Below are 26,122 nucleotides of genomic sequence, written 5' to 3' on the forward strand. Positions count from 1 at the left end.
GCCCGGCACATTCGGGAATGAACTGGTCAAAAGCAGCGGTTCTCAAAGTGGGCTTCCTGGAGCAGCAGTAACTACATCATTGGGAATAATGTGTTAGACACACAAATTCCTGGGCCCCATCCTAGTCCCACTAGAATCAGAAACCCTGCCTTAACCAACCTTCAGGGGATGCTGACAAAGGCTCAAGTGTGAGAACGTCTGGCATAGAACCATCTACAATCTCTCACTGAGCCCCTCTTGTGACAAATGAGCCAATGACTAGTTGGGTGGTCAGTCTTATCAGGGGGAAGGGGCAGGGAGGGAGGAGGGAGCCAGCCCCGTGCCCCTGACTGACCACTGGCCTCTGCAGACCCAGGCAGAGGGTCTGACTAGAGTCATGCAGAGAACGCGAAGGCTGGGGAGGGCTCCAGAGACCATTGCATCCCTCCCCGAGTAGGAGAGCAGGTAACTCCCCCAGAAAGCCACGTCTCTGGTCTTTGGAGAGCTCTTCAATATTCCAAGCATTTGACATAGAGATAAGATGACCGACTCATCCTGGTTTGCCCGAGCCTTTTCCAGTTTGAACCACGGAGAGGCTGGCATGCCAAGAGTCCTCTCTGTTCCAGGCAAACTGGGACAGCTGGTCACCCTACTCGGGGTCTCAGGGGCTCTCAAATGCTTTCCCTTCACAAGCCACTCAGTATATCTGCACAGATGAGAGAAAGATGAGATGGGGCAGGGCAAGAGAGTGGGGAGAAGAAAGGAGGGATAGAGACAGGCAGGGACACAGGAAAGATGGGACAGGGGACTTTAGAAGGGTGGGAGAGATAGGCAAGGGGACAGGGGTGGTCAAAAGGAGAGAGAGACCCAGAGAGAGAGACTTGGGGACACAGCGGCGCTACAGTGACAAAGGAAAATGCTGACAGGTAGACGGGGACAGGGACAAGCGGCAGGCTGAGGGCCAGAATGGACCACACAGATGCTATTTTGGCAGCATCTCGTGTGGAAGGCCTCCCGATAAACTTCGAGAAATCATTTCTCCTCTCAGCAGCCCCGGAACGCCGCCCTGCCATCAACGGCTGGCACCGGAACCCGCTTACATAATCTGTTCTCTACTGAGAGCTGTCTCCATTCACAAGTCGCTGCTTGTCATTGTGTAGGTGCATTAAAGAGGAAAAAAAAAAAGGAAAGAAAGGAAGAAAAAAAGAAAGAAAAAGGCAACTGAATGAACTCACTCAGATCATATTGAGAGATGAGGAGACTTTCCCCCTTGGCTCTCCAAATAAACCCTTCACAAACCACACATCATCATGATGCTGTCCGACGGTTTTCCTCTTGTTGATTAGTTGCAGAAGGGTGGGCAAAAACCCCAGCTTCCTGAGGCATGTTATCTTGCTCACTAACTGGATTACTAAGCCAGAGTCTGACACGACTCCATTACAATGAGATTTAAGCATGCGTTATGTCATTAAAACTAATGACGGCAAGACAATGACTTTGAGGAAACCACGGTGCCATTGCACTCGGCGGCCCGGTACCTTGGTGCAGCCGCAGCTCACATTTCCCTGGCACAAATGGAAAGCAAGTTGGGCTAAGAACCGGCTGTATTCTCTCAAACCCCGAAGGCCTGGCCAGGCTAGAGAGCTGGCTGATCCCCGCTGCCTCGCCCCTGAGCCGTCTGATAACCTAAGTCCCTAGGTCTTGCCTGAGAAAGAAGCACCCGCTCCCCACCCCCATGGGGTGCTCAGAAGTTGCAGGGAATGGGGTCAACACCGCTAGATCAAGCTTGCGCTCCTGTGGGAAACAGGGATTCAGGGGCAGAAAGTAAATGATGGGCGCTGGGGAGGCAACAAGCCTGAATCTTACCCAGCTCAGCCCCTTGGGAAACGGGTGAGCAGTGGGGGAGAGAACCTTGGGAGAAAGTCTGAGGCTTGCAACACACCTAGAACTGTTATAACTAACACCTGTAGAAGTGTTCTGCATTTCAAAAACACTCCTTTATCAATAGCAGTGGAGGTATGTAAAAATACAGGTCTCAAGGCCCTGCACTCAGAGTATCTGAGGGAGGGGGTCTAAGGCATTTCCCGAGAATCTGTCCTGGATTCTCTTAGACATCGAGAGCTTTCTACCCCTGGCAGAAGGTGAGTCCAGCAACACGTGCCTTTCCTGCCTTTTGTCCCTTCTTTTACCTGCAAGCTCAGTGTGCGCAGACTCCGCTCCCCACTCCAAAACAGCTCTCCCCTCACTTTTTGGAAGGGATTTTCCAACTCCTCCTCAGTAAAGCGTAAATGACTAATAAGGCCAGATGTGTTATCCCATCCGAAGCATCTGCTCTTTGTCCAAGAGCAAGGCCTTACGACAAAAAAACAAAGCTTTAATAATGGACTTTCAGATGTCATTGAGCTAAGTGACAACACCCCGCAAAAAGGGTGACTAAGGAAGCCCTCTCTCTGTACCACCCCCCGAAGCTTACACATTGTAGGCAGCCACTTACTTAATCTAAGTCCCAAAAGAGATGGTATCTTTGTCACCATTTTATTCCCAATACCCGCCATGGTGTCAGGTGTACCATAAGTACTCAATAAATGCATGGTACAGGAGTGTCAAAGATGCTCTGGCAGGAGGAGAAGAGGCCCAGCCTTACCTGTAACAGACCCGAGATGAAAGCCAAGTCCTTCTAAACTCTGCACCAATGACTCATCAGAACCAACCAACACTAAGTGCCTACTATATGCAGACCTCGGGCTGGACCATAGGTCCAAGGCACCTCCTCAAATTGACCTGTCCACTAGTCAACCAACTGAGGTTCCACTCATTTATTCCTGTGTGCATGCAGGTCACCGCTGAACAAGTGCCGTGTGCTAACCTTGACTTTACAAACTGAGATGCACAGCCTTGGCCCTTCAGGAGCTTGCCTGTGGCACCTCCGAAGCCCTAGGCAGTAGCACACCATGGCAGGGAAAGCTCGGGTCTCCTAGGAAAAACTCACGGGCTCTGAGCTGGCGAGTTGGAATGATTCAGCAAAAACCTCCCAAGGATGTGGAGGAACAAAAGACAGAGGAGTTGGTAGGGCTTCTCCTCCCAGACCCTGTCCTCCAGGGCCTGACCACCACACTCACAAGGGCCTGCTTCCTCAGGGCTTCATGGGCTTCAAGGAAAGGAGGCCATGATGCCCATTTCACAGATGAAAAAACTGAGGTTCCAGGGACCACCAGCAACTGCACAAACACCACAGAGGGAAAAAGTTGGACCAGAAGTCTCCTGTCTCCAAGCCCTGTCTTCTCTCTCCCGGGCCCCAAAGCTGCACAGCTGGCCCACAGGATTCACCTCCCTCTACCTCCCCACAATCTTGTTTCAGTCCAGGGTGACTTCACTGTTACCATCACCAACATCATCCCGATGGCTAACGTATGTTGCTTACTTACTCCCCCCAGGCTCAGTACTAAGTACTTTGCAAGCATTAACTCAAAGTTTTCCTAATTCCTTTAGTATCTTCAACTTTACAAAGGGAAAATTGAGCCTCAGAGAAGTGAAGTGACCCAACCGGAAGGATCTAAACCCAAGAGATCTATTTCCATGCCAAACTACCTTAATATACTCAACTGAGGAAATTGAGGCTCAGAGAGGTTAAGGGTCTTGCCTGAAGTCACACAGCAAGGAAGCGCTGGAGTCACAATTGAACCCAGGTTTGGTTTCTCCCACAGTCCCACACTGTAGCCCCTCAGACGGCTGGTTAAGAAGGCAGACGGGGGTGGGGAACAGGAAGGAGAGGGGCCTATTTCTGTGGTACCTCCTTCACAGTCCCAGCACAAGGGGAGCTCCATCCTGGGTGGCAGCTGAATAATTTAAGTTCGTTGGCTCCAGCCTACCACTACTAGGTCCCAGATATCTTTCTATCCCAGGTTACAGCCTCAGCCCTTAACAGAAATCTACCACACTGTTTGCTTCTCATGGTCTTCACATCAACTCCTGATTCATCTACCTTTACGGCCAGCTCCCCACTCAAAGGGGATAAAGAACAGGAGATGGGACTGAATGTCATGGTGGTTTTTAGTAGAAAGTCACAAACTCTCTATGACCCACGGGGGGGGGGGCGGTAAATAAAGAGTAGACACCACATCCTACAAATAAACGCCCAACGCAGCTACCCCGACAAGAACGCATAGCCTTGGACAGGTGTCCTGAATGTATACGAGCTATAGGAGGAAAGGGGGAGAGGGAGAGCCAGCTGGCGAGAGTCTTCCCAGGCCAGCTTTTAGAATTGCAGAGCCTCCGGGGGCTGCATCTCTCCCACCAGTGAGAAAGGAAATGCCCACATTTGTCTCCACAGCTATGCTTCCCAATCACCAGCACTGGCTAGAGAGACACTGCAGAATGTCCTCCCTCTGTACCAGCTGGGTGGGGTGAGTGGGGGCTGCCTAAGCCAGGAGGAAAGAGATGATGCCTTATCTTCATGACGGCAGATGTGTATGTCGCTCGGCCGTAATTTACTGTGTGGTCTTAGATAAGTTGCTTTCCCTCTCTGGGCCCCCCTGAAGGGATCAGACTAGATCAGAGGTTGCTTGAGGTGCTCAGATGAGCATTAGGGAGGGTCCACGAGTCCCTGGGTATTGTGTGTTTGTGCGGATACGCATCTTTTCAGAGTGGAGGTTCTCAAAGGGGTCCTTGCTGCCACCCCTGGGATAAGTCTCTATAGAGCCTTCAAATACTACTATATCTGTATATCTATGTATCTGAGGCCACGAATAAAGCAGACCCCTCTCCAGTTGAGCACAGGATTCTAGGAACCTAGCAAAGTTCTCACAAGAGACCCCCAGTCCTGACTCACCCCAAACAGGCCTCCTCAGCACTCATGATAAATTCCCAAACACAGTACACATCGTTCCTAGAAGCCTGCCTGCACACACACTCCTATCACACAGTCACAGAACCTGAGCTGGAAGGGGACCCGGAGTCACCTAGACCATGTGCCTCATTGCACATACAGGGAAACTGAGGCCCAGAAAGGGGAGGCAGAGCTGGGGCCGGAATCCAGGTCCCCTGGTCCAAGCCCAAGCTTCCTTCCAGAAGCTTCTGTTTCCCTCTCCCTGGTGCACCACAATGCACCATTTCAAATGTGATGGGGGAGGAGGGAGGGCAGCCTTTTGGATCTTAGCCACCCCCAAGGAAGTAAGGCTGAGAAGCAGCAAGGAGATGTTTTCAAAGCACCCACATGTTAACAACCCAGCCCCAGCAACCTCAGCTGGGCTAGCATACATGCTCTGCATGGCTGAACCAGTTGTTAAAACACTGAAATACTCCTGTACCAGATGGTGATGTTGCACTGAGGCCCCTGGGGCTCCCAGATACTCTCCTAGTACCCCCCACCACAATCCAGCAATTAAAGGGTTAACAGCACAATAGAGAACTTCTAAGAGCCCCCACTCCAGGGCCCCAGACATCCAGTTTGACCAGTGAATGCCAAAGTTCAGTATTTTAAATTTCACCCACGGCCAGATCTCGTGGCTTCTTATCTGAACCAAATTTCTGCATGTCAGTCATTCCTACTTGAGGCTTCCCAGGGAGGAAACTAAGGCAACTTAGTTTGAGAGTCCTCAAGGTCACCCAGTGAGAAAAGCGTGGGATTTTGAGGACCCCGTCTTTGACACTAACCACCAAGCAGCCCACTCCCTCTGCTTCACATGCTCTCCCTGAGCAGGCACATGCCCCGGGATTTCGGCATCCCCACTTGGCTCCGGGACCCGAGAAAATGATTGAGTGGGCCCTGCTTACATTTCAGGCTTGCCAGTCTCTGGGGCTGATGTTTTATTCCTCCCACCTCTAAGAACAAGAGCCTACAGAGAAATCCTTGGGGGTGCAGAAGACTGAAGTGGCCCCTGAGATAATTGTGAAGATGCTAAAAATAAGGACATTCATTTCCAGAAAGGTAGATGTAATCAAAGCAGAAAGCAAAGAGAAATCTCCTTTTGATGGGTCATAGATTAGCAGCAAAGGCGTTTTAAAATTAAATGTGAGTTTTTGGATTCAGTGACAAGAAACCTCGACTTCCCACTCACTAACAGGTTGGTGCAAGCTTATCCCATCAGGATCTCAGATAAAGAAACCAGAACGGGGTTTGGTCTGCCCTGGAACAGATCCAAAGCCGGAAACTGGGGTCCTTCCCCAGAATCCGAACAAACTCTGTTCCCTTCTTTGTCTACTCTGAGACAGGCTCAGGATGGAGTCCCCCAGGCTGGTGTCAGGATGCACCCCCCATACAATCACTTACAGGTTGCACCACCTGTGAAAATAAAACATCGTCTGCTCAGCAGGCTGCTGGCTGCTCCCCTCTGGGCTGCCTGACCACTCATTCCAAGCAAAATGTGGTCCTTTCATGGCTCCCAGATCTCCCATCTCAAGAAGCTTAGAACAGCCAAGCTTGCAAAAATCACTACACTTGAATCACTCAGCTATACCTGGAAGATAGCACAGTCTGAGCCTTGTCCTATGCAAGCCTCACCTGGTGTGCCTAGGTAACCCTCAGCAAGGGTTAACCTTTCAGCCTCAGCTGACCCTCTCTCATCCGGGGCCAAGGTGCCCACCCACAGAGCAGAACATCCAGAGACCCTCCATGCAGGCTGGCCAGCCCATGAAGGGTTAATCCACTCCGAGAACTGCTGGCTACTTTCAACAGCTTCTGCTGTAAGGGAGAGGGTAAATTGGGCAGAAGCCACAAATTTGATCGCATTGCCTAAAACAGGAGCATATTTTACCCCCTCCCTGGGCACTGAGCCGAAATCTCATTTAGCTTTGGGGTGCCGCTTAGGCGATCAAACACTGCGGAATGTGGGCAAATAAATGTGGTCATTCCTCGACATCCCTCCCCCACCCACCTACCCTCTATCCCACCAGCTCATGTACACACCTCATCCCAACTGGGATCTCAATACCCCTAGCCCATTTACACAATTTAGAAGAATAGCACTTACCTCCACACCAGAGGATTGCAGAGGGAATGGGTGAGCCAAATTCTTGCCAACTCCTCCCTTCCCTGCCAGGGTGGGAAGACACTAACTCCCAATGACTTGGTTTGAAAGCTCAGTGGAGGTGCCTGAAAGAAAATTGTTCGTCTGATTCCCCTACTCTTCCCAAAATAAAATCAAAGCGCCGGCATGCACACAGGCACCAGCGCGCACGCACAAACACACACACACAGCAACTACCCCTAAATCATGCAGGACCAAGACGAAAAGAAATACCACTGCCAGAAGAAGAGAAAACTCAGACCAGTCTGTGGACAAGGCAAAGACAGTGGCTCCCTCAGACCGCCCTCCACATGGATGAAGAAGGTTTTCGCTCCGAGTCCTCTCCCCCCACCCCCTCTTCCTCTCTCTCTCTTTCTCTTTCTCTCTGTCGTCTGTCCGCGTCCGCGTAGGCAACTCCAGGTTGCTGGCAGTAGACGAATCAACTGCTTCCCCAGTGCCCGAATCAGTGGCAGCGGCCACCACTGCTGCAAAACCCCGTGTGAGCAAGGGAGGGGACAGCAGCTTCCCGGCGCAGGGGGAACCAAGCCGGCCTCCCACCCGTGATTTATGTGTGAGGTGCCTGGAGAAAGAGAGGTGGGAGGCCAGGAGGAGAGGTTGGGCGCACCAGAGATCCCCGCTGGTGGAAACAGCAATCAGGAGATTGGCGATCAGCACCGCGGACAGCGCTAAGATGCGGCGGGCGGCGAGGGATGGGCGGGAAGCGAATCTTCAGGCAGCGAAGTTAAGTTATTGGATGGTTTGAGCAGAGAAGGGGGAGTAGTGAAGCGAGGGGGGGTGGGGACGGGACTTCTCGACATCACACAGTGAAGTCAGTGACAGCCTACCTACCACACACTTGTTCTAATATTGTCGCTCACTCTCAGAGCCAGGAGCTGTAAGTTCACAGCCCCTTTCCCACACACACCCCCAGACCTTCACTGTTCCTCTCTGCTGGGAAGAGTCTGACCCCAGTGTGGGAGCCTCCAAGTGGTTTTTACGCCCAAAACTAAGCCCAGCTGACTTGGCCTCACCCACATTGCTTCAGATTTCTGACCTGTATCTTGAGTGCCTCAGAATTCAGAGCATGAAAGGCTTAATGAATGTAAATTTCTAAGGGGCTTAGTTGAATAAGCATTTGACAGATTTCTGGGAACCAGTTCTGGCCCCCATACAACCTTCAAAAAGTCATTTAATGTCTCCAAGCCCCAACTGTAAAATGAGGATATGACTATCCAATTTTCCTAAACATAAAAAGCAACAATAAAGAACACCAAAGTTGTGGGCTGCTAGGATACCATAACCTCCTACAATTCAAATACTTTGACAGAGGGAGAAAGGAATTGATAGCCAACCCAGGATGGTATGTACCAAGCCTCACCTTTCAGCATGTGGTGTGAGAGGGATGAAGTTGGGAGATTACAGGACGTCTAAATCAGACAATTAAGCTTCAGCCAAAGACCCATCCCCAAAAGATCTGAAGTGAAATCACTGTATGAACAAGAAAATAAAACCATGAAAAGGAGAAATATACAAAGAGACGTTAATTCCCATAGCTTCCAGTGTTCCAGATCTCAAGGCTCCTATTCTTGCTTACTATGGGAAAAGGAAAGGAAATGTTCAAGTAGACCAAGATCTGATTAGACCTGAAAAGTGAAGGAGAACTCTCTCTACCGGGGACCCTCCTCCAAAGTGTCCCACTCACATGGCCCAGGGCGAGCTACTACATTTGTCACTTAATTCTCCCCTGGAAAAGTAGGACTTAAAATGGCAGGGTCTTAGAGATTATTTAGAGCTTCACTTTATAGATGTTCATGGTCATTGTGATCACAATGATGGTGATGATGGCGATGGTTATGGTGGTGGCAGTGGCCATGGCACCTGTCATTTATTGGGAACTGACTATGCCCCAGCCATTCTCCTGCAAACTTTACATGTATCAGCTCCTTCAATCCTCGCCATGACCCTTTGACGAGACTATTATTACTTCCATTTTACAGATGAGGAAACTGAGCCTCAAGAAATTAAGTCCCTTGCAGTAAGTGGCAGACACAGAATTCAAACCCAGGGTTGTATGATTCCGAAGCCCATGCTTCAGAATGTCTCTCTCTGAGAGTAAAGTTCAAATATGCTCTACAGGTTTTTTTGGCAGGACCTCATTGGATCATTCCTGGGAAGACCCTATGACACAAGTTCAATCCTCTCACTTTACACATGGAGAAAGTGAGGACCAGAGAGTGGCAGTGAGTTGCTCATAGCCAAAGAGCTAGGAAGTGGCAGAGTTGAGTCCGGAACGTGGGCCTTTCAGGTGCCAGGGCCTATGTTCCAGCCCCTAGGACAGTGCCTGGCACATAGTTGGCAATAAACATCTAAAGAGTGATTCAGGGAGATAGGGATTAAAGTCACACAGGATGCTGGTAGTAGAATCAGGACCCAATATTTCCCAGGTCTTTTGGCTCCTAGTCCCAAAGAACATCTACCCCACAGCACAGCTTCTAGGCTTAGGCACATGTTCTAAAAGGGTCTGTCTCTAATTCAGATCTCCCTTAGGAAATCAAAATAGCTACCACCTGCTAAATGCCTAGACACCTACTGTGCGCTATGTTAGGCGCTTGACACTTACTATCTCCAGTTTGCACAAGTGCATGAGGTGGGTGCTATTTATGGTCCCATTTTCAGATGAGAAGACTGAGGCACGAGCATGTGAAATGAAACCCCAAAGCTCACAGCTAGATAGTGGCAGAGGCAGAGATGCAATCCCGGGTCTGTCTGACTCCAAGGCCTGTGTTTTTGCCACCCTGTTAGTTTTCTGCCTCAATTTGGGCCCCCTAGAGGACCCTGGTAAAGTGAAAAGGAGGCCTGAGTTGCCCCCCACACACATCCTGGTTTCAACCAGAACAGCTGTGCTTTTAAGTGTTTTGCATACTGGGCATCTGCCCAAGCCTTCATTGAAACAGGGCTTTGCAGCAAAATTTAAAAATGATAATATGGTTGAAACCAAAGCTCTGCACCTTCCCTGATGACCATGCCATCTAGGAACCAGCCCCTCCTTCTCTGGGGATTTTGCCCCACCCTCTGCACTGTCCTGGTCACCATCTCTAAACCCTGGTTCTGTCCTGGGAGCTCCTGGAGAGCTCTTAGTTCAAAGAACAGGCTGCTCCTGTAAGCTCCAACAGCTCTGCAGCAGGGAGATACCTCGAAACCAGACACCTCAAGGCTCAGCCCAGCCAGGCTCTGATCCTCTCAAGGATGGAGCAGTGCTGTGGGATTTCTCAGGGCCCTGGATTCAGCAAGCTGCCCCGTTCTGTCCTTGCTCTGCTGAGGCCAGAGGCAGCCCACTAAGTCTCTTGGTTACCCCCAGGGAGGATGGGCAATGCTGGTGATGGTTATAACTACAACCACAGAAGCCACCCATTATGTTCTGGGTGACTCATTTTGCACGTTATTATTATTTCACCCTCACAACAATCCTATGTGTTCAAATGGTAATAGTTTTATTTCCATTTTACAAATGAGAACACTGAGACTCAAATGCCTAAAGCAACTAGCCCGAGGCCATTTCATTCATAAGTAGTGGAACTGGGATTTGAACTGAGACCCTCTGAGTTTGTAACTATCATGCTATATGGCATCCCTAATTATATCTGTCTCTCCCATTTATTTTTGGTGTTTATTATTCACCCAGTGACATGCTGTATTACTTCAATGCTATTCATGACTTAGCACAGTGAAATTTTACCCATCTTAAAGATGAGGAAATTACGCCCAGAGAGGTCAGGTGACTTGCCCAAGCTAACACAGCTACAAAGAGGGGGAAGCTCAGGGTGTGAATCTCAATAGTTTCAGGCCCCAGTGTGATGTACTGTCTCCCACGGAGATGGGTACAGAGGTAGCACAGAAAGAATGTTCCTATTTCAAATGGGGCAGAATAATGGCCCCCAAAGAGGTCCACATCCTAATCCTCAGAAGTGGTCAATATATTGCCTTATATGGCAAATGGGACTTTACAGATATGATGAAGTTAAGGATCTTGAGATGGAGAGATTATCCTGGGTTGGCGCAATGGGTGGGCGCAAGGTAATCACAAGAATCCTCACAAAGGGAAAAGGGAGGAGGAGGGTGAGCAGGGGTGGTGATGTCGGAGTATAGGATTGAGAGACAGAGAGATGAAGATGCTACAGTGCTGGCCCTGATGATGGAGGAAGGGGCCACAAGCCAAGGAACGAGGGTGGCCTCTCCAAGCTGGAAAAGCCAAGGAAACAGATCTTCCCCTAGAGCCTCCAAAAGGAGCATAGCCCTGCCAACACGTTGATTTTAGGACCTCCAGAGCTATAAGATAATAAATCCGTGTTGTGTTAAGCCACTCACTTTGTTGTTCCGTGTTATAGCAGCCAAAGGAAACCAATAGGGTGCGTCTGCCAGGGAACCCACAATGGGAAGCCCCCAAATCAGCCTTAGCAATCTCGACTGAGCTCCCTCTGGGCCAGAGGAACCGGTACTTCCATCATTTTACAGTTGTTCTAAACCATACAGTGTTTGTGTGTGTGTGTGTGTGTGTGCATGTGCACGTGTGCACACAGACGGAAGCCCTACAACAGAAAGGACTCGAGCTCAAAGCTTTAGCTGGACCACCAGGCTCTGCGGCCGGATGGTACTGCCGGGGCTCGCGCTGCCTCCTCCACTCCCTCCTTCTCTTCGAGAGCCTCCGGGGAAATGCTATCATCAGGAACACAAAAGGGAAGAAATGTCACAGGGCAGCGTTTCAGGAGCACAACTCATCACGGGGGATCAGTCAGAGACAAAACAAGTAAATGGAGCAGAGAGTCAGGAAGAGTAAGAAAAAAAGAGAGAATTGCTGGGTCCCTGAGACCAGCTTAAGTTCCCTGACAGATCGCTTCCCACCAAGGGGCGCCTGGGTGGCTCAGTTGGTTAAGCATCTGCCTTCAGCTCAGGTCATGATCTTGGGGTCCTGGGATTGAGTCCTGCATCCGGCTCCCTGCTCAGCGGGGAGTCTGCTTCTCCCTCTCCCTCTTTCCCACCGCCCCCTCCCCACTCAAGCTCCCTCTGTCTCTCAAATAAATAAATAAAATCTTAAAAAAAAAAAAAAGATCCCTTCCCACTGAGAAAGAGGCAAGTCCTGGGGAGGCCCATTAGCCCCCTTAGGAGAAAATAGGGTAATTACAGATAAGATGCTGCAGGACTTGGCGGGACAAGTTTTTATGACAAGTCAACAAGTATTATTTATTAATCAGTCAGTTTGGTGTTACCAGGCAAGGCGCTGCCAAAGCAAATAAGCCTGGGCTTGCCTTCCGGTGCTCTGGGCTTGATTCTTGGCTCTCCCATTCACCAGCTGTGTGACCTTGGGCATGTCATCTGCACGCTCTGTGCCTCAGTCTCCTCAACTCTAAAATGGAACTACAATACCTTCCCCACCTACCTACCTGTGTGGCCAGGACGTTTCATTGAGCTAACTGATATAAACAAGGGTCCTTTTCCTCCTTGCAGAGTCTAGTTAAGCATCTAGCCCCAAACGACCGGAGGTGCTGGGGAAAGGGCATTGGCAGAGGCAGAGTGACGAAATGGTCAAAAGGCCAGGTTTTAGGGTAAGGCTGCCTAGGTTCCAAGTTGCTAAACCTCTCTGTGCCTCAGTGTCCCCATCTGTAAAGTGGGGGATAATAACTGTACTGCTTCACATGGCTGTCATTAGGATCACATGAGCAAATATATGTAAAAGCACTTAGAATGGTGCCTGGGATATAGGAAGCCCTATGCGAATCATCTTTATTACTTTCACTGTTGTGATGATGATTGTTATTGATGAGATGCATTTTCCACAGGGTGATACATGTGGGGCTGAAATACGAAAGATGATGTGAGGTGGTCTGTGGATACATATTTTTTTAAGGTCTGAGTGCTGCATATTTATTTTAAAGTGCATCAGAAAAATATTGTATTCCCCCTTCCAGTAGCGACCTAACGTTTTCTTGTATACAAATGTACTTAAGTATGTAGAATGTAGGGCAAAAATAAGTTTGCTTTTCTATTTCAGCACCTCAATGGCATTATCTGCCCTGAAGTCAGCCCTCTGGGTGTGTTGGGTTCACCTAACTCCCCTCCCTGTAGTAACTGCATCTCTCAGAGGGCCGCTTCAGTTATTCCAGTAAATCCAGAAGCAAAGTCTTATGCCAAGAAAATGAAGGAAGAATGCGGGATCTTCCCTGTCCCAGGTCCCCTTCAGAATCTGCTTTTGGTCTATAAAGAATAAATAACTAGCAGTAACTGAAGAGTGACCATATGTGTGTCCCTCATCTGAGCTCCTACAATCCAGCTAACCCTCTCCCAGGGTCCAGCCCACATGACTGGCTCTCCCATCGCACCGAATATTCCAAGAACACAGCTCAGTCTCGTGCATCTCTGAGTTCTTGGGGCCCAGAACAAACTTGATGTCTGGTCCATGTTGAGTAAGTGAATTATTCTTAGAACATTTGATGCCTGTTTCTTTTATCTTCAGTCTCAGACACGGGGAATCTGACCACTTGAAATCGCATGGTTAGTTATAAATGGCATATGTCATTGGTTCGTGGGATCCTGCAAGGAGCCCCATGTCTTCAAAATGAACAATTTTAGGAAGACCTGGACCAGGTCATCATCTCAGATGATCAATGCCAGAATTGCTAGCCACAGGAAAAGGGCTGAGCAAGCTGGGAGAAGCCAGGACACCCACCTGAGGAGTAAGATTTGAGCTGGTTGAATTTGGGCAAGTGGGAAAAAAGAGTAGAGTGAGGAATAGCTGCTTGAGAAAAAAGCTCCGCAGACGGGACACCCATCAAGGCATTAAGGATGGAGGGGGCTGACATTTCCAAAAGTAGCTTTAAGCTGTGATGGAAAAGGAATGAATCTATAATAAAGGGATGGCAGGCACGTGACTGGAGGAAGGGAGGTCAGAGCTATTTCCTATTGGGTCTTTCAAAGCACTCTTCCAGAAAGACCCTCTGGCTTTTCCCTGAAATGAACAAGCCAGATTCCTCAACTCTGCCAGGCATCAGTCAGCAAGTCCTAGTCATTAGCTCGTGTTGGGGAGGGGGCAAAGGGAGAGCTGACTCCTCATTTAGTGGCTTAGCTACTCGCCAAGCTCCTAGCAGAATGGTTGAAAGGGAGTTAGCTTGGAATCTCACCTCGTCTACTCACTGGCTTTGTGACCTTGGGCAAGTCACTTCACCTCTCTGAGCCTTAGGATCCTCGTCTATAAGAGTAATACCTACCTCATTAGTTTATAGGACCATTCAAAGATACGTAAAGGGCTTGGTATAGTCCACAAAGTGCTGGCACATAGTAAACGCTCAACACATGAGGTGGTGTTGTTCCTATTATGATTATTATTACCCTCTGCCAGATGCTGGGGATATTGTGACATGAGTAAGACTCCACCCCTCCATGCTACAGGCCAAAGGGAGAGATAGAAAAGAGACCTCCAAATGACAAAACAGAGTGGTAACCGCTATGAGAGAGCCGTGAAAAGCGTACTGGAGGGAAGACACATATTTCTGTGACGCGTGGGGGCGGAGAGAGGAGGAACAAGTTATCTCTACAGGAGACCTGGGAAGTGGGTGGGTGGTGGGTGGCAGGGGGCGCGCCAGGTGCCCAACCTCTCAGCCCCCCGAGCGTTTCTCCCTCCCTACTCCAGTCCTCGCTCCAACATCGGGGGAACATCTTTTCTCCAAGGAGATTTCTCAACATCGCACTTACGGAGTCCTAATGTGACACGACAGATATCCAGCAGGCTTGAAAAAGGAGAGGCTAGCTCTCCCCACGAATCCCCCTGGGCTAAGCAGGCGAGGCAACACAGAGTGGCGCAGAGATGGAGAGGGACCGGAGTACAGGGCCACAGAGCAGCGGTCAGGTTAGCTGGCAGGGGGGAGTAAACTGTCACAGCCTTCCTGGGGGGTGATCCAGTGCTACATGTCCAAACCGTAACAATTATACACACTTACCATCTGACCCATTAGACTCTCTTCAGGAATCTAATCTAAGGACATAATTAGACATATACACAGAGATAAGTATCACAGCATTGCTTATAATAATGACAGATTGGAAACAACCCAAATGTCCAGCAATGGGAGGGTCATTTGAATAAACTGTGGTATAGTCCATACCAGCGGCCATGAAGCAGTCCCACACTGGGACAGTTTTGACGGGACCCTGAAAAGATGTAATCTCGATACTTAACAAACAAAAAAAAAAGACTACAAGATTGTATATATAATTTGATCCCATTTTTGGATACATGCACACTCTATCCTCCTTCAAAGTCCTGGCTGGTCATTCATTTATTCACTCACCAAACGTAAGACGAGGTCGGACTTACATGCCAGATGCTAGGGATACAGAAGGACACAAAAGTGACACCCTCCCTTCTCTTGCCAAGCTTCGAGATTCGAAATTCACCTCCTTCAGGGAGACCTCTATGATTACACCAGTCCAGACTGAGGTTCCTCTTTTCTGATCCCTGGTAGTCCCCCCAGAATTTATGAAGGATGATAATAGCATTTTCCCAAGACCTCAGCTAACATCCTTACATGTAGAATATTGCCATATACTTACAGCATCTCTGGAGAGTAAATCCTAGGATTGATCTTCATGTCCCAGATGAGAAGACTGAGGCTCAGACAGATCAGATATTTGTTCAGACTCATACATCACCACATAACCAAGCAGGGACTCAGTCTACACCTGTCCTAGGTCAGACCCCACACCCTCAAGCACTGCATTTGTGCCAAACAAACACTTAAGGGCTTGCTTGGGCCCAGCACAGGGCACCTGTCTGCACTCTCAAGAGCCTTTCCTGACTCCTCCGGACGCGGTTGGACGCTCCTCTTCTCTGGCCCCAGTGCACATAATTCAGGCACTGTAACAGCATGTCTCCTTCCACCGTGATCCCCAGCATGAGGGGAGGGAGCCATCTGACCACCCTAAATTGCAGGTTTAGTTACCACAAATGGTTCATGTCAGTAGTGAATGGAATTCTCTAAGGTGCCCCATGCCTTCCAGATGCTGCTGTCCATGAACAAGGTTAGAAGGACCTAGACTAGACCATCATCCCAGAAGAGGAGTGTCAGAGTTGCTGGCTACATCCAAATATCAGTTCCTGGGGACAGGGGACCACATCTCTCTCTTATGTCCTTAACACAGGGTCTGGCACAGGATAAATACCAAATAAACAGTGGATGAATGAATGAATGAATGAATGAATGAATGAATGAATGAAAGCGGGCATCATTTTTGCCAGCCATTTATTTCCTGGATCAAAGGTTTTCTTCCCCTGGGCCAGATGCCTAGAGTTCACTAAGCCTTGCACCATCATCACCACACCCAGGACACTGCAAAGAAATGGAGCAGGAAGAAATTCAGGCCACCCATTCACCCACAGCCCCTCTCATGGCCCCGACCACATGGAAGAGGAGGCTTGGAGAAAAGATGAGGAGTGATCGCTGCAGGGTAGGTCAGCTGCACAGCCCCTGCCCGAGCTGATGCTTCTAAAGCTGCAGCTACATGGAACATTTTTGCTCACTCAGACAGCAAAGCCAGGAACCTCACACCAGCCCTTTCTAGCACGGGAAGCAAAGAGAGAAAAAGCCTCGGGGGACATGAGTCTGGCTGCATTTGAAAATGCCTACTAGTTTTTCAGGGAAACCAGATAAGTTCCAGAGGGTACTTTTCATAAGCATTTATATGTCATTCTCCAGTCAGCCTTGAGGGGCATCAAAATAAGATCAATTTGTTCTCATGGACCTATCCTGATATTCCCATAATTCGTTTCAAGAAAAGGGAGCAGATGTTCTGAGCCTCTCCGTCCTCTGTAAAGTGGGAGTAAGGGGAGTCTACTTTCCTAGATGTTTGTAAGGATCAAAGGGGATTGAAACACACAAAAGGACCCAGCACAGAGCTCAGCGAATAGAAATGTTCGGCAAATACCTGCTCGGTCTGAAGGCAACAAAAATCACCATAAAAGTCCAGCGTTATCTGGAAGAAATACCAGAAAGATTACATTTATCAGCCTAGCCTCTCAAAAGAATGGATGCAGGACGGGTAAGTTTTGAAGGAAGAAGGGGAAAACTAGGGATTGTGAAGGGTTTTGTCAGACGTCAGGCCAAGGTGGGCCCCGAGAAGAGAGATATTATTATGAGGGTGCTGGACACACAGAAGGGAGAAAAGAGGGTTCAGACAAGGAATAAAAGAAGTAAGATGTACGAAAGGAAGGTTTTGCTAATTTCACCAAGGACCTCGGAGCACAGTGGGGAAACAGAGGTGTGGCATCAGGATCCCTGGGTCATCATCAGCACATATCTGGTTGCAAGAAACAGAAACCCCCTCAGAGATGGATCTCATGGAGTCCGAGGTCCAGCCTCCCCGCCACCATCACCTCTTGCCTGGACAATGGCAGTTGCCTCCCTACAATGCATTCGCCGCACATGGCCAGTGGTATAGCTTCAGAGTCAAACAAGGACATGCCATTCCTTTTCTTGAACCCCCCTTTGGTCTCTCCCCATTGCACTTAAAAAAAAAGAAAAGGTTTTACCTGGCCCCCCTCTCCCACCCCATGCCTCTTTGCCCTGCCTCCGACCACTCTCCCCTCTCTCGCTACACTCCATACTCAGGCCTTTGTTCTGTTTATCAAGCACCTAATCTTGTTCTCACCTCAGGGCCTTTGCACCAGCCCTTCCTTCTTTCTGGACTCACTTCCTCCTGTTCTTTGCACAGTGGGTTCCCTTGTTGTCATTCATGTCCTAGCTTAGGTCACCTCCTCAGAGAGGCCTTCTCTGATCACCTTCCCCTCGTTGTCGATTTTAGTTTTCTGCATAGCACCTATCACCACCTGATGGTTTATTATTAATTCAGATAGATGGATAGAGTCCGTTTCTCTTACTACAATATAAGTTCCATGAGAGCAGACACCTAATAATCAGCTGTATCCCAGCACCTAGAATAGCATCTAATATACAATAGGTGCTCAACAAAAATCTGTTGGATGAATGGATGGATGGCTGGGTACGTGGGTGGGTGGATGGATGGATAGATGGATACAAAAACAAGATATGAAATTTAGCCAGACCTCATATGATGTGGAAGAGGTCCATCATAAACCAAGTGTTCTCCCTGTCTCTGGGTATTTCTTTGCATATGCTCCAAGTCTTATTGGTCAGCATTTCTGGGCTTCTGCTATTTGAACACAAGCTCTGTGGTTTTGGATTCGTCAGCTCAGCAGTGCCCATGAGGCTGGGTGGGGGGCAGGGTCACACAAGACAAACAGAGAGAACCAGAGGGGCGACAGGTTCTTTTAGGAGGGTGTATCCATTTCTCGGGGCCGCCAAGACAAATTACCACCAACTCGATGGCTAGTACAATGGCTAGATTTATTCCCTCACAGTTCTGGAGACTAGAAGTCTGAAATCAAGGTGTCACGAGAGGATCACACTCTCTCTTGAAGGCTGTAGGGAAGAAGCTGTCCCATGCCTTGCTCCTAGCTTCTGGTGGATGCCAACAGACCTTGGCATCCCTTGGCTCACAGCTGCACCACCCCAGTCTCTGCCCCATCATCACATGGCTTCTTCCCCCTATCTCTTCTGTGTCTGTGCCTTCATCTGTTCTTCTAAGGACACAGGTCATACTGGATTTATGGCCCACCCTAATCCAGTATGACCTCATCTTAACCTAACCAATTCTATCCACAAAGACCCTATTTCTAAATAAGGTTACATTCTGAAGTTCCAGGTAGACATGAACTTTGGGGGATGCCAGTCAACACAGGGCAGAATGGGTATCATAGATAGGGAGGCAGTGATCAGGCTCTGAGTCCAAGCTCTTCACTGACTAGTGGAGCAACCTGGGACAAATCGTTACCCCTCCTGCCTGGCCTTCCCCATCTGTAGAATGGGAGAAGGTGATGATAATATTGTTTGCATAATAGGGATCAACTAAGCTGGGAACTGTTACAGCATCTTTTAATCTGTGATGTACTTCATAACTGTGAGTTATTATCCGTGGCAGCCATGAGAATACCTTGCAGACCTCCAGCTACAGGAAGTTTAATTAACCAAGGGCCCCAGCTGCTACATTCTCAAATCCATCGGTGCAAACGAGGCCACCCTTCCCATGGGCTGCTCCCAGCCAATGACTGAGTGCAGCAGGGATACTAAAACAGGCCGGTTCCAGGGAGACAGGCTCTCCTCTGGCAGTGGCTGGAGGACTCCTGACACTTTGTGGAAGCTTCTTTAGACTACAGGGGAGTCTAAGACGCCCCCCACCCATCATTCCCTCCCTCTCCCCTTCACTCAGGGTCCGGTGGCTCTCCAAGGCTTCCTGGCACTCTTCCTATTTTCTCCCACAGGTATTTCCCCTAATTAATCCTTGCACATTTAGTCCTATCTTGGTGTCTGCCTATTGGGAGGACCCAGACCAGAACATTATCCCAGAAATAATCTGTTACCTTTGCCCAATCAGCACACATGTCCCTGCTCCTGATTACCCTTTAAGTAAATCACACCCTTATGCCCATACTTGGTCCATGAGGTCCAGATAGAGCTGATGCCTCCCTCTACTCCAGGGGCAGGCACATGCCCAAGCCTGACCAATCTTTCCATTGGATTGGCCACAATGCCAATATCTGGTACAGAGAAGGGCATGTAACCTGATGTAAGCCAATGGATCCTTACCTGCAACTTTGTTACTGCTTTTAGGAAGGAGATACATCTTTTACAGTGGGGCTGCTAAGCTGGTAGAATGCAAGCCTGGAGCTGCTGAGGAGCATCTCTGCCACCCTCCAGCCCGAGACTGAGATCGATGCAAAAGAGAGAGAGGGATGTGAAAAACTGATTCCTGATACCATTATTTCAGCACCTGGATCCAGCCATGCCTGAAACTCTTATATTTGTCTATAATGTATGTCAATACGTTCTTTTTTTGCTTTAGCCTATTTGAGTTGAGTGTTCCAACTAAAAAAATTAAATCCATAATTTTCCTGCCACGATTCTTCAAAGGGAGGATCAGAGATTGTGGCTTCTGGAGAAGAACTACAAAGTCAAGTAAACATCAAGGATGGACAAAATGGATTCTTTTAATTCAATGTGTGAACTACTTTCAGAGTGTCAGAAGGATTAAAGAGAAAAAAGAAACAACCAAAGAAGCATCAGTGGGAGCCAGTTTGGCTTTAGGCTGCTTTTTAAAGAAAGCCTCTCCACAATTAGGATTTCCAAATATAATCCCTCTCTCGTTCGACAGAACCCAGTACCTAGACAGCTACTTCTAAAAATAAGAGAAATAAAATCTGTTTTCTGATGAATCATAAACACATTTCATCTCTGGTTCTTCTCCTGTTTTGGGATGAAACTCAGAAAAAAGTGTTTCCCTTCTTTTAAAAAATTAAAATTTGTGGGGATTTCTATCAATAAATTCATTCTGCTCTTCTCCCTAAATGGATTATTTTTGCAAATGTTCCCATTTGGATGGGAGGCTGATATCAGGCCCATAATATCAACCACTATTGAGGCTGATCCCACGTAGTGAAAAACATCTTGGCCACTCTTTGCTTGGCAATAGACGAGAACCCCAACAAAGCCAAGACGCAGTAATCCTTTTTCTCTTAGCTAAACAATAAGAGCACCTAGCCTGCTGAGGCACTGTGAACAGGACTACAGAATTCAGCAAAACTGTGGCCTGTGAGGCATTTCTAACTCAAGGCTCGATCTCTCTCCTTTGGAAATAAAAATACATAATAAACCATTAATGTTTAACTGGAGGCATCATTAATTAACATAAGGAGCCCTAACTTCACTATGCAGTTAATTCCCCTTTCCTGAGTAAATGCAAATGGCAAATGGAAGGTCTTTCTCCTATCAGGACCCTTCTGCCCCTCTTTCAGATGTATCTCCATCCCTGGAATGGTTTTGATGGCAAAAAGCAAAGGCACCTACATGTTCTTTAAATAGACCTCTGCGCTGACTGCCTTGACAGCTAATGGCCAAAGGATGCTAACACACAGTGGCATCTGTGTTCGCAAAATCAAGGAAGTTTTCCATCAGCTGACTTGCTCCTTTATTAAGGGAAAAAGCAATCAGGCAGGCAGGAGCAAAGCTTACTAGGGGATTTGAACCTCTGAACTGCACTGAGCAGATGCCCAGGGATGAGGAGGACTCAAATCAATAATAATAATAACAACCTTAATGATCACAGCAACAGCAGCGGGGGTAATGGCTACTACTTGCTGAGCACCTTCTGCAAGCCTGGCTCAAAATCACTGCTTTATGTGCATGATCTCACTGAGTTCTCACAATTAACTCTAAGAAATAGGTGCTAATATTATCTCTGCGTAACAACATGATTGTGGTAGATTGGTTGCAAAAGTGGCCCTAATTCTTCCTTCTCCTATACCCACAGCCTTTGCAACGTGACTTCACATTGCAGTGTGATTTTGCAGCTCTGTCCTTCAGGAGACGAAGTCAATTTCTCTGCCCCTCAAATGAGGCTGGGCTCTGTCTTGCTTTGGCCAATAGAATGCCAAGATTCTGGACTTCAAGGGGACCTTCAACTTCTACCTCTGGAAATCCTGCCCAATAATAAGCCCAAACTAGCCTGCTGGAAGATGAGAGGCCCCATGAGACAGAACTGAGCCCAGACAAGGCTATCCTTGACCAGCCAGCTCCCAGAGACCCGCAGCCCATAAGCAAGCTCAGAAAGATTAGCCAAATTCTGTCCAGTTTGTCATTTCTACCCAGGCAACCCACAGACTAGTGAACAGTAATAAATGTTTATTGTTATGTGCCACTGAGGTTTTGCAGTTGTTTCTTACATATCATTATTGTCAAAACAGACTGATACAATGAGGAACCTAAGTCACAGAGAGATTAAAGTGAATTCCTAGCAAATTTCTTAGCTCATAATAGGTAGTCAACAAATATCAGCTAAATGAGTAAATGAATGAATAAATGAGTTGGAAACAAAATCTAGGTCTGTCTGACATGATAGTCTGAGCATTTGACAAATAAGCTACACCAGAATGTATATTTCTATCCTAAGTGAGTTTATTCTCTTTCAAAATTACCCAGCACAGTACCTGGCTCAATAAATGCCCCTTTGGGGGCACCTGGGCAGCTCAGTCGGTTAAGCAGCTGACTCTTGATTTCAGCTCAGGTCACGATCTCAGGGTTGTGGGATTGAACCCCATGTTGGACTCTGCACTCTGCCCCCTCTCCCTCTGCTCCATTTCGCTCTCTCTCTCAAATAAATAAACACAATCTTTAAAAATAATAAAAAAATAAATGCCCCTTTCATTTCTTTTCTCTGTCACCCATGATTTCTCCCCAACCAGTTTAACTCAATCCCTGCCCTATTATAAAGTCCATAGAGTAAAGAGGAAATGCAGGAAGTGAAAAAAGATGGGTATGACACCATTCTATCCCCTGGAAAAACTTTTCTCTGTTTTTATGTGTTCAATATAGCTGGGTTCTGCCCATACCCTACCTTTGATCTCTATCTTTTAATTCACAAGTTTATTATGATTACTGATATATTTGAATTTCCCTCTATCATCTTATTTTGTGCTCTTTGTTTGCCCTGATTTTTGCATGGTATTCCCTGGCATTCTACTTCCCCCTCTGCTAGTAGGGAGGTTTATTCGAAGGTGGAGGGAAAGACAGAAAAGTATCTCCCAAACTGAGAAAGCACTTTGAGACCAGAAAATGGAAGAGGTGACTCCATACAGTCTACAAAAGTTTTATTCAAGGTAACTTACTGACAGGGTGGGGATAGGGTGGAAAATGATCCACAGCAGCTGCATAACTATTCTCTGCAAAGTCCAGACCTTAGTCCACAGATTTTATAGAGTGAGGGGACATGCAGAAGGGCACTGTAGTGAGACCAAAGGGTTTGCATGCACCTCAAAGGGCTTGCATGCACCGTTTAACTGACAGCTAACCCTTAATTAGATCTTGTGGCACCCCCTGTGCATCAGGAAGGGGAAAGACCGTTATCTCCAACAGATTCTTGGAAGGCCAAAATAAGTCTCCTCCAATCCCAGCCCCCACAGGCATTTCTAATGTGTGTATATTAATCTCCAAGGAGCCCAGAACACATAGCGGTCATAGAGCAAACATGAACAAGATGGAGGGCCAAAGATGGACTCAGTATTGTCAGCACTTCTCCAAGGTTGTATTTTCTTCCTCTTCTTTCAGTGGTTACCTTCCGTTTTATTGTTGTTGTTGTTTTATTTTATTTTATTATTTTATTTTATTTTACAGAGAGAGAGAACACGAGAGGGAACACAAGCAGGGGGAGTGGGAGAGGGGAACACAAGCAGGCTTCCCGGCGAGCAGGGAGCCCCATGTGGGGCTCAATCCCAGGACCCTGGGACCATGACCTGAGCCAAAGGCAGACACTTAACGACTGAGCCACCCAGACGCCCCATACCTTCCTTTTTTTAACATGCGTATGTGACTTCATCTAGAATGAATCTACTTCTCTACCCTCCTCCAAGACAATGTCTTAGAATAGTTTAATTCTAACCCCTCCCTACTGTCTTATACATCTAGCACTGTTTTTTCTCTACCCCTCAAGGTAATCACCCTGGCATACTGTACAAATAGATACTTAGCATTTACTTATTATTACATTTTAAACATATACGATGTTCCTTATACAACTCTATATTCTTCAAAGGATTTTCACTCTCACCAACCCAAACCTTGCAAGGTAAGCAGTGAGAATACTATGATCATGATATAAGACTGAGAAGCTCCGTGTCTTAGAAGGGTAATAAACCAGAGAGAGGGAGCCCTGGAGGGAGAAGTCAGTTCTCCGGACTCTCAGTTCAGTGCTCTCAGAAGTCTCCAGGACACTCCCAGCTGAATCAGGTTTAGTGTCCCCTCTTCATAAATATTCTGCTCACATTTCATCATCATAACACTTTGTGTGCCAGTGACAGTCTGAGAACTTGTCTCTCATGCCTGAGAGAGTTCTCTGTTCATTCCAAACTCTGTCCTGATTAGAAATTTTTTAATACAAGATATCTATTTATCTATATCTATATAACTATCTCTACATCTATCTATCTACTATCAAGATAGAGATAGATATTTTTTCACAGCATGTCATCTTCCTTTGTCAGGCATGCTTTGTACATCCCAGTATCCTTTCCCTCCCTGGTGCCTTTCAAAGCCAACTTGTTCCTTGATTTTCCTTCCTAGCAGCCTCAGCTGTCCCCCCACCCCACCTGTCCTTTCACTGTGACCTGGTGGTGATGTGGACAACGAAATGGACATCCATCCACTGATGCTGGGAAATGAAGGAAGATTCTGTGGAATGCTGAATATCAACTTCAATTTTTTTTAAAAATACACCCCTATCTACCTGCTGTAAAGAGCTTTAATCTTTCTCTTCAGGGGATTAAAACATTTCAAAGTAGTGAATGAAAACTCATTTAATATCTTGGTTCAAATATGTTCCATCAGCCTATAGATTATTAAAAAAAAAAAGATGACAGTGCTGAATGTGAGAAAAAATAAATAAACTCAATTTGTGTTAGCAATGAAAATTTCAAAGCTGGGGTCAGGTCTCATAATGGAAAAGAAGAGGGAGATCTTTTTCACACCAGGGAACCAATTCCACTGTCATTATATTTTACTTCCTTTTGCTTCTGCAAAGCCCCATCCTTCAACAAAAGGTCTTATTCATTTCCTCCTCCCCTTTAAATTTCTGTACAAGCCTAGGAGAACAATGTTTTAAATGACAGTAAGAGCTAACAATGATTGAGCACTTACCATGTGTCACCCACTAATCTAAGTATTTGACATGTTGTCTAACACATTCAGGGCCCACATAAGTCTATGTAGGGGGCACCACAGAGAGGTGACATACCTAAGGGGTGGAAGAAGCAGGATTTAAACCCAAGGACTTGCTCTGGCACCCACGCTTTTAATTACTCCATGGCCTCTCAAGGCCATTACCATTACTGCCCCTTGAGGTAAATCACTGTCCCAGTCATCTTTTGTTACTCTTCCTTGTCCTTCCGGGCACTTGGGAGCTGACCTATATGTACTACATCACTGGGCTCCCTTGCCCATTGGGCTTATCAATGGGAGGCTCTGACAGGAGATCAGAGTTTGAGGAGAAAGAGAGGTTGGGGTCTTTATCCCCATGTCCCCTCCCTGCAGGGTCACCATGGGATGGACAAACTGCCTTGGCCAAATGCCACACAGCCCTTGTCAGGTGGCCGCCTCCACAGCTTTCCCTCTCAAGGTGCGGGTAACTTCTCTCTCTCCTCACCCGCCCCTTAATACCTAGAGGTGGCAACATTCTCCTGCTGGTTCAAGTCCGTGGCCTGATGCCCAAACTGGCAGATTCCCTAAACCCCACCGCCATCTTTGTAAATAGCCCTTTCATACTCCGCAGATTTTCTGGGTTGAGTGTTCCTCTGTCCCTGCCAGGCCCCTGGCTGATTTGCCCGCCTAGGACAATTCATCAGAATTTCCTCAGACTGCCACTTCACAGATGGCAAAGAGCCTGTCACCACAGGGAGAAGGATTATTTAGTACCCTCAGAAAATGGTCACTGGTCCATCAGGACCTCTTCTGAGATGAAATGAAAACATATAAAAATCATTTTTTCTAGAACTATCTATGGAGTGCCTTCTAGATATTAGACATTACCCTGGGGACACACCAGTGGATGGGACAATCAGGGTCCCACCTGGAGGAAGTGTAAACATTAGAGGGAGATTCAGGTCACATACAGAGAATACACGAGAACTAGAATAGCACTGCGGCTGTGGACAGCGATAAGAGGGAAGGGCTTCCAACTGGAGGCCTCTCCAGATGCGCCATACTTAAACCTGAAGGATGAGGGGACATGGCCATGCACTGGGGGGGAGAGGGAGGTGTGGGGAGTGAGTGTGACGTAGAGTGTTCCAGAGGAAACAGCGCTTTGGAAGGCCCAGAAGTGGGAAGAACAGCAAAGTGGGTGTTTTAGATTGGGGGTGGTAGGGATTGCAGGTGGGGGGCTCAGAAAAGCAGGGAAGGGGCATTTTCTCTTTTGCAGTGATGAGGAGGACACTCCTGGTGTTTAGTATTGGGCTAAGGATTCTGAATGCCCTG

At 47.7% G+C, this 26,122-nt stretch overlaps 1 long non-coding RNA gene across 7 annotated transcripts in view; it reads right to left on the minus strand.

The window, feature by feature from the left end:
- LOC115937803 (uncharacterized) overlaps window positions 1-26,122 on the minus strand; it is a 193,781-nt gene that overhangs the window by 39,476 nt on the left and 128,183 nt on the right. For 4 of the 7 annotated variants that reach the window (XR_014139795.1, XR_014139794.1, XR_014139793.1 and 1 more), the window contains one exon: window positions 6,948-7,069. This is a non-coding gene — a long non-coding RNA (uncharacterized LOC115937803). The other 3 variants (XR_014139796.1, XR_014139790.1, XR_014139791.1) reach the window with 2 other exon arrangements.

The sequence above is a fragment of the Leptonychotes weddellii genome, chromosome 13 (genome assembly GCF_054177405.1).
Source record: "Leptonychotes weddellii isolate Sample4059 chromosome 13, ASM5417740v2, whole genome shotgun sequence".
NCBI lineage: Eukaryota > Metazoa > Chordata > Mammalia > Carnivora > Phocidae > Leptonychotes > Leptonychotes weddellii.